The sequence below is a fragment of the Oncorhynchus gorbuscha genome, linkage group LG13, assembly GCF_021184085.1.
Source record: "Oncorhynchus gorbuscha isolate QuinsamMale2020 ecotype Even-year linkage group LG13, OgorEven_v1.0, whole genome shotgun sequence".
Taxonomy (NCBI): domain Eukaryota; kingdom Metazoa; phylum Chordata; class Actinopteri; order Salmoniformes; family Salmonidae; genus Oncorhynchus; species Oncorhynchus gorbuscha.
In genome coordinates, this window is record NC_060185.1 from 10,943,970 (window position 1) to 10,953,531 (window position 9,562).

Genomic DNA, 9,562 nt, shown 5'->3' on the forward strand with positions numbered 1-9,562 from the left:
ACATAACACATCATAACACAATATAACATAACACATCATAAGACATTATAACACAATATAATATAACACATCATAAAACATTATAACACAATATAACATAACACATCATAACACAACACATCATAACACATCATAACACATCACACATTATAACATATAACACATCACACATCACACATTATAACATATAACACATAACACATCACACATTATAACATATAACACATAACACATCACACATTATAACATATAACACATAACACATCACACATTATAACATATAACACATAACACATCACACATTATAACATATAACACATCACACATCATAACACAACATAACACATCATAACACAAAACACATCATAACATAACACATCATAACACATCACACATTATAACATATAACACATAACACATCATAACAGTGCCATCCGTTTTGTCACTAAAGCACTTTATACTACCCATCACTGCGACTTGTATGCTCTAGTCGGCTGGCCCTCGCTACATATTCGTCGCCAGACCCACTGGCTCCAGGTCATCTACAAGGCCATGCTAGGTAAAGCTCCGCCTTATCTCAGTTCACTGGTCACGATGGCAACACCCATCCGTAGCACGCGCTCCAGCAGGTGTATCTCACTGATCATCCCTAAAGCCAACACCTCATTTGGCCGCCTTTCATTCCAGTACTCTGCTGCCTGTGACTGGAACGAATTGCAAAAATCGCTGAAGTTGGAGACTTTTATCTCCCTCACCAACTTCAAACATCAGCTATCTGAGCAGCTAACCGATCGCTGCAGCTGTACATAATCTATTGGTAAATAGCCCACCCATTTTCACCTACCTCATCCCCACAGTTTTTATTTATTTACTTTTCTGCTCTTTTGCACACCAATATTTATACCTGTACATGATCATCTGATCATTTATCACTCCAGTGTTAATCTGCAATATTGTAATTATTCCCCTACCTCCTCATGCCTTTTGCACACATTGTATATAGACTCCCCTTTTTTTCTACTGTGTTATTGACTTGTTAATTGTTTACTCCATGTGTAACTCTGTGTTGTCTGTTCACACTGCTATGCTTTATCTTGGCCAGGTCGCAGTTGCAAATGAGAACTTGTTCTCAACTAGCCTACCTGGTTAAATAAAGCTGAAATAAAATAAAAATAAAAATAACCCATCACAACATACCACATAACACATCATAACATATAACACAACATACCACATAACACATCATAACATATAACACAACATACCACATAACACATTATAACACATCACAACATATACCACATAACACATCACAACATACCACATAACACATCATAACACATCACAACATACCACATAACACATCATAACATATAACACAACATACCACATAACACATCACAACATATAACACATCATAACATATAACACATCATAACACATCACAACATACCACATAACACATCATAACATATAACACAACATACCACATAACACATCACAACATATAACACATCATAACATATAACACATCATAACACATCACAACATACCACATAACACAACATACCACATAACACAACATACCACATAACACATCATAACATATAACACAACATACCACATAACACATCACAACATATAACACATCATAACATATAACACAACATACCACATAACACATCATAACATATAACACATTATAACATATAACACATCATAACACATCATAACATATAACACAACATACCACATAACACATCATAACATATAACACAACATACCACATAACACATCATAACATATAACACATTATAACACATCACAACATACCACATAACACATCACAACATATAACACATTATAACACATAACACATCATAACATATAACACATTATAACACATCACACATTATAACTCATAACACATAACACATCATAACACATCATAACACATCATAACACATAACACATAACACATAACACATAACACATCATAACACATCATAACACATCATAACACATCATAACACATCATAACACATCATAACACATCATAACACATAACACATCATAACACATAACACATCATAACACATAACACATCATAACACATAACACATCATAACACATCATAACACATAACACATCATAACACATAACACATAACACATCATAACACATCATAACACATCATAACACATAACACATCATAACAACACATAACACATAACACATCATAACACATAACACATAACACATCATAACACATCATAACACATCATAACACATCATAACACATCATAACACATCATAACACATCATAACACATCATAACACATCATAACACATCATAACACATCATAACACATCATAACACATCTCAGCCTCTGGAATGTTTGTCATGGTCCGACATCCAAGGACAACCAGTGAAATCAATACGAGTCTGTGTGTGTGTGAGCGTGAGAGAGAAATAGATCCTCCTGCCACAACCAGAGGGACTGTCAGTGAGAAGTGTAGTGTGATTATTCAACCTGAGGGACAGTCAGTGAGACGTGTAGTGATTATTCAACTTGAGGGACTGTCAGTGAGAAGTGTAGTGTGATTATTCAACCTGAGGGACAGTCAGTGAGAAGTGTAGTGTGATTATTCAACCTGAGGGACAGTCAGTGAGAAGTGTAGTGTGATTATTCAACTTGAGGGACTGTCAGTGAGAAGTGTAGTGTGATTATTCAACTTGAGGGACTGTCAGTGAGAAGTGTAGTGTGATTATTCAACTTGAGGGACTGTCAGTGAGAAGTGTAGTGTGATTATTCAACTTGAGGGACTGTCAGTGAGAAGTGTAGTGTGATTATTCAACTTGAGGGACTGTCAGTGAGAAGTGTAGTGTGATTATTCAACTTGAGGGACTGTCAGTGAGAAATGTAGTGTGATTATTCAACTTGAGGGACAGCCAGTGAGAAGTGTAGTGTGATTATTCAACTTGAGGGACAGCCAGTGAGAAGTGGTGTGATTATTCAACTTGAGAGACTGCCAGTGAGAAGTGTAGTGTGATTATTCAACTTGAGGCACAGTCAGTGAGATGTGTAGTGTGATTATTCAACCCAAGGGACAGCCAGTGAGAAGTGTAGTGTGGTTTTTCAATCCGAGGGACAGTCAGTGAGAAGTGTAGTGTGATTATTCAAAGTCAGGGACAGCCAGTGAGAAGTGTAGTGTGATTATTCAATTTGAGGGACTTCCAGTGAGAAGTGTAGTGTGATTATTCAACTTGAGGGACAGCCAGTGAGAAGTGTAGTGTGATTATTCAACTTGAGGGAAAGCCAGTGAGAAGTGTAGTGTGATTATTCAAAGTCAGGAACAGCCAGTGAGAAGTGTAGTGTGATTATTCAACTTGAGGGACTTCCAGTGAGAAGTGTAGTGTGATTATTCAACTTGAGGGACAGCCAGTGAGAAGTGTAGTGTGATTATTCAACTTGAGGGACAGCCAGTGAGAAGTGTAGTGTGATTATTCAACTTGAGGGACTGTCAGTGAGAAGTGTAGTGTGATTATTCAACTTGAGGGACAGCCAGTGAGAAGTGTAGTGTGATTATTCAACTTGAGGGACAGCCAGTGAGAAGTGGAGTGTGATTATTCAACTTGAGGGACTGTCAGTGAGAAGTGTAGTGTGATTATTCAACTTGAGGGACAGCCAGTGAGAAGTGTAGTGTGATTATTCAACTTGAGGGACAGCCAGTGAGAGGTGTAGTGTGATTATTCAACTTGAGGGAACGCCAGTGAGAAGTGTAGTGTGATTATTCAACTTGAGGGACAGCCAGTGAGAAGTGTAGTGTGATTATTCAACTTGAGGGACAGCCAGTGAGAAGTGTAGTGTGATTATTCAACTTGAGGGACAGCCAGTAAGAAGTGTAGTGTGATTATTCAACTTGAGGGACAGCCAGTGAGAAGTGTAGTGTGATTATTCAACTTGAGGGACAGCCAGTGAGAAGTGTAGTGTGATTATTCAACTTGAGGGAAAGCCAGTGAGAAGTGTAGTATGATTATTCAACTTGAGGGACAGCCAGTGAGAAGTGTAGTGTGATTATTCAACTTGAGGGACAGCCAGTAAGAAGTGTAGTGTGATTATTCAACTTGAGGGACAGCCAGTGAGAAGTGTAGTGTGATTATTCAACTTGAGGGACAGCCAGTGAGAAGTGTAGTGTGATTATTCAACTTGAGGGACAGCCAGTGAGAAGTGGTGTGATTATTCAACTTGAGGGACAGCCAGTGAGAAGTGTAGTGTGATTATTAAACTTGAGGGACAGCCAGTGAGAAGTGTAGTGTGATTATTCAACTTGAGGGACAGCCAGTGAGAAGTGTAGTGTGATTATTAAACTTGAGGGAAAGCCAGTGAGAAGTGTAGTGTGATTATTCAACTTGAGGGACAGCCAGTGAGAAGTGTAGTGTGATTATTCAACTTGAGGGAAAGCCAGTGAGAAGTGTAGTGTGATTATTCAACTTGAGGGACAGCCAGTGAGAAGTGTAGTGTGATTATTCATTATAATATAATAATAATAATAATATATGCCATTTAGCAGACGCTTTTATCCAAAGCGACTTACAGTCATGTGTGCATACATTCTACATATGGGTGGTCCCGGGGATCGAACCCACTACCCTGGCGTTCCAAGCGCTATGCTCTACCAACTGAGCTACAGAAGGACTCATTTTTGCCTATTCGTTTTTATTATGTGTTGTAATTGCTTTTTTAACATTTGTATTATGTGTTGTAATGCGAGTATCACTATCATTATTTTTGCTCATTACTAACAGTATATTATATTCCTGTCTTTGATCATTGTCACTTCTGTATATGTTTATTTTGAGAATGTGTATATTAAATTTAATTGAAAGACAGACAGAGAGAGAAAGAGATACAGAAAGAGAGAGAGAGAGACAGAGGGAGAGAGATAAGAGAGAAAAAGAGTGAGGCCTCATCCTATAATGTTTTGTGTTGTTCAAGGTCACCACTATGAAGTATAGTTCTGGTTGGCCATAGTGTTGGTCTCCATTATGAACAAGAGTTCTGGTTGGCCATAGTGTTGGTCTCCATTATGAACGAGAGTTCTGGTTGGCCATAGTGTTGGTCTCCATTATGAACGAGAGTTCTGGTTGGCCATAGTGTTGGTCTCCATTATGAACGAGAGTTCTGGTTGCCATAGTGTTGGTCTCCATTATGAACGAGAGTTCTGGTTGCCATAGTGTTGGTCTCCATTATGAACGAGAGTTCTGGTTGCCATAGTGTTGGTCTCCATTATGAACGAGAGTTCTGGTTGCCATAGTGTTGGTCTCCATTATGAACGAGAGTTCTGGTTGCCATAGTGTTGGTCTCCATTATGAACGAGCGTTCTGGTTGCCATAGTGTTGGTCTCCATTATGAACGAAAGTTCTGGTTGCCATAGTGTTGGTCTCCATTATGAAGGAGAGTTCTGGTTGCCATAGTGTTTGTCTCCACTTTGAAGGAGAGTTCTGGTTGCCATAGTGTTGGTCTCCATTATGAACGAGAGTTCTGGTTGCCATAGTGTTGGTCTCCATTATGAACGAGAGTTCTGGTTGCCATAGTGTTGGTCTCCATTATGAAGGAGAGTTCTGGTTGCCATAGTGTTGGTCTCCACTTTGAAGGAGAGTTCTGGTTGCCATAGTTTTGGTCTCCACTATGAAAAAGAGTTCTGGTTGTCATAGTGTTGGTCTCCACTATGAAGGATAATTCTGTTTGCCATAGTTTTGGTCTCCACTATGAAAAAGAGTTCTGGTTGTCATAGTGTTGGTCTCCACTATGAAGGATAGTTCTGGTTGCCATAGTTTTGGTCTCCACTATGAAAAAGAGTTCTGGTTGTCATAGTGTTGGTCTCCACTATGAAGGATAGTTCTGGTTGTCATAGTTTTGGTCTCCACTATGAAAAAGAGTTCTGGTTGTCATAGTGTTGGTCTCCACTATGAAGGATAGTTCTGGTTGTCATAGTTTTGGTCTCCACTATGAAAAAGAGTTCTGGTTGGTCATAAGGTTTATGGCTGTCCATATTTCATTCATCTAATGTTGATCTACTTTGACTATATACAGTCATCTAGATAACGAGGGTGTTATGATAACCATGTACTACTAAACTCAACAATAAAAGAAACTTCACTCTTTCAGGACCCTGTCATTCAAAGATAATTGGTAAAAATCCAAATAACTTCACAGATCTTCATTGTAAAGGGTGTAAACACTGTTTCCCATGCTTGTTGAATGAACCATAAACAATTTCAGTTTTTTTACAATCACTTTGGCACTAATTTCGAAACCTTGATGTCATTTTTCAAAACTCTAGACACAAACTCACAACCAATGATCAAAATGCAAATTTTTCAACACTTTTTCCATTTGCTTGGATACAATACACATAAAGCTAAAATAATTTGTTCACTGAATTTAAATCACCTGTCCAAAATGACAACTTAACATCAAAGTATTACCATTTCAAAACGCAATTCACACATTATGTAACGACCGTTGTTGGTGGAAGAAGGTGAGGACCAATGCGCAGCGTGGTACATGTTCATCTTTTTAATGTAAACTGAACACTGAATAACAAAACAACAAAGAAACCACCGGAACAGTTCTGTCTGATGCAGAAACACACAAAGACAGAAAACAACCACCCACAAAACACAATAGAAAACAGGCTCCTAAATATGGTTCTCAATCAGAGACAACGATTGCCAGCTGCCTCTGATTGAGAACCATACCAGGTCAAACATAGAAATAGCAAATCATAGAAAAACTAACATAGACAACCCACCCAACTCACGCCCTGACCATACTAAAACAAAAGGCAAAACAAAGGAACTAAGGTCAGAACGTGACAGTACCCCCCCCCCCCACCAAAGGTGCGGACTCCGGCCCCAAAACCTGAACCTATAGGGGAGGGTCTGGGTGGGCGTCTGTCCGCGGTGGTGGCTCTGACCCCACCATAGTTTCTCCGCCTCTTTATCTAATTGGACTACATTATCTATGGATGTAATATTTCATCATCATTCTTTGTCAGATACTGTTTCTATGGTCCCATGTACCACTTTTCAAGACCATGTTTTCAGATTTGACATTACTGCATCACTTTATTAGGTACACCTATCTAGTACTGGGTAGGACCCCCTTTTGCCTCCACATCAGCCTGAATTATTCATGGTGTTGTATGTTAAGAGATGACATTCTGCACACCACTGTTTTAAACAGCTGTTATTTGAGCATTTGTGACCTTTCTGTTAGCTTGAATGAATCTGGACATTCTCTGGTGGTTGCCATGCTGGTCATTTTTGAACATTTTAACATCTTGGCCATGTTCTGTTATAATCTCCACCCAGCACAGCCAGAAGAGGACTGGCCACCCCACATATGCTCTCTCTAATTATCTCTTTCTTTCTCTCTCTCGGAGGACCTGAGCCCTAGGACCATGCCTCAGGACTACCTGACATGATTACATTTACATTTAAGTCATTTAGCAGACGCTCTTATCCAGAGCGACTTACAAATTGGTGCATTCACCTTATGACATCCAGTGGGACAGTCACTTAACAATAGTGCATCTAAAACTTAGGGGGGTGAGAGGGATTACTTATCCTATCCTAGGTATTCCTTAAAGAGGTGGGGTTTCAGGTGTCTCCGGAAGGTGGTGATTGACTCCGCTGTCCTGGCGTCGTGAGGGAGTTTGTTCCACCATTGGGGGGCCAGGGCAGCGAACAGTTTTGACTGGGCTGAGCGGGAGCTGTACTTCCTCAGTGGTAGGGAGGCGAGCAGGCCAGAGGTGGATGAACGCAGTGCCCTTGTTTGGGTGTAGGGCCTGATCAGGGCCTGGAGGTACTGAGGTGCCGTTCCCCTCACAGCTCCGTAGGCAAGCACCATGGTCTTGTAGCGGATGCGAGCTTCAACTGGAAGCCAGTGGAGAGAACGGAGGAGCGGGGTGACGTGAGAGAACTTGGGAAGGTTGAACACCAGACGGGCTGCGGCGTTCTGGATGAGTTGAAGGGGTTTAATGGCACAGGCAGGGAGCCCAGCCAACAGCGAGTTGCAGTAATCCAGACGGGAGATGACAAGTGCCTGGATTAGGACCTGCGCCGCTTCCTGTGTGAGGCAGGGTCGTACTCTGCGGATGTTGTAGAGCATGAACCTACAGGAACGGGCCACCGCCTTGATGTTGGTTGAGAACGACAGGGTGTTGTCCAGGATCACGCCAAGGTTCTTGGCGCTCTGGGAGGAGGACACAATGGAGTTGTCAACCGTGATGGCGAGATCATGGAACGGGCAGTCCTTCCCCGGGAGGAAGAGCAGCTCCGTCTTGCCGAGGTTCAGCTTGAGGTGGTGATCCGTCATCCACACTGATATGTCTGCCAGACATGCAGAGATGCGATTCGCCACCTGGTCATCAGAAGGGGGAAAAAGGAGAAGATTAATTGTGTGTCGTCTGCATAGCAATGATAAGAGAGACCATGTGAGGTTATGACAGAGCCAAGTGACTTGGTGTATAGCGAGAATAGGAGAGGGCCAAGAACAGAGCCCTGTGGGACACCAGTGGTGAGAGCGCGTGGTGAGGAGACAGATTCTCGCCACGCCACCTGGTAGGAGCGACCTGTCAGGTAGACGCAATCCAAGCGTGGGCCGCGCCGGAGATGCCCAACTCGGAGAGGGTGGAGAGGAGGATCTGATGGTTCACAGTATCGAAGGCAGCCGATAGATCTAGAAGGATGAGAGCAGAGGAGAGAGAGTTAGCTTTAGCAGTGCGGAGCGCCTCCGTGATACAGAGGAGAGCAGTCTCAGTTGAATGACTAGTCTTGAAACCTGACTGATTTGGATCAAGAAGGTCATTCAGAGAGAGATAGCGGGAGAGCTGGCCAAGGACGGCACGTTCAAGAGTTTTGGAGAGAAAAGAAAGAAGGGATACTGGTCTGTAATTGTTGACATCGGAGGGATCGAGTGTAGGTTTTTTCAGAAGGGTGCAACTCTCGCTCTCTTGAAGACGGAAGGGACGTAGCCAGCGGTCAGGGATGAGTTGATGAGCGAGGTGAGGTAAGGGGAGAAGGTCTCCGGAAATGGTCTGAGAAGAGAGGAGGGGATAGGGTCAAGCGGGCAGGTTGTTGGGCGGCCGGCCGTCACAAGACGCGAGATTTCATCTGAGAGAGAGGGAGAAAGAGGTCAGAGCACAGGGTAGGGCAGTGTGAGCAGAACCAGCGGTGTCGTTTGGACTTAGCAAACGAGGATCGGATGTCGTCGACCTTCTTTTCAAAATGGTTGACGAAGTCATCTGCAGAGAGGAGGAGGGGGAGGGGGCGGAGGATTCAGGAGGGAGGAGAAGGTGGCAAAGAGCTTCCTAGGGTTAGAGGCAGATGCTTGGAATTTAGCGTGGTAGAAAGTGGCTTTAGCAGCAGAGACAGAGGAGGAAAATGTAGAGAGGAGGGAGTGAAAGGATGCCAGGTCCGCAGGGAGGCGAGTTTTCCTCCATTTCCGCTCGGCTGCCCGGAGCCCTGTTCTGTGAGCTCGCAATGAGTCAT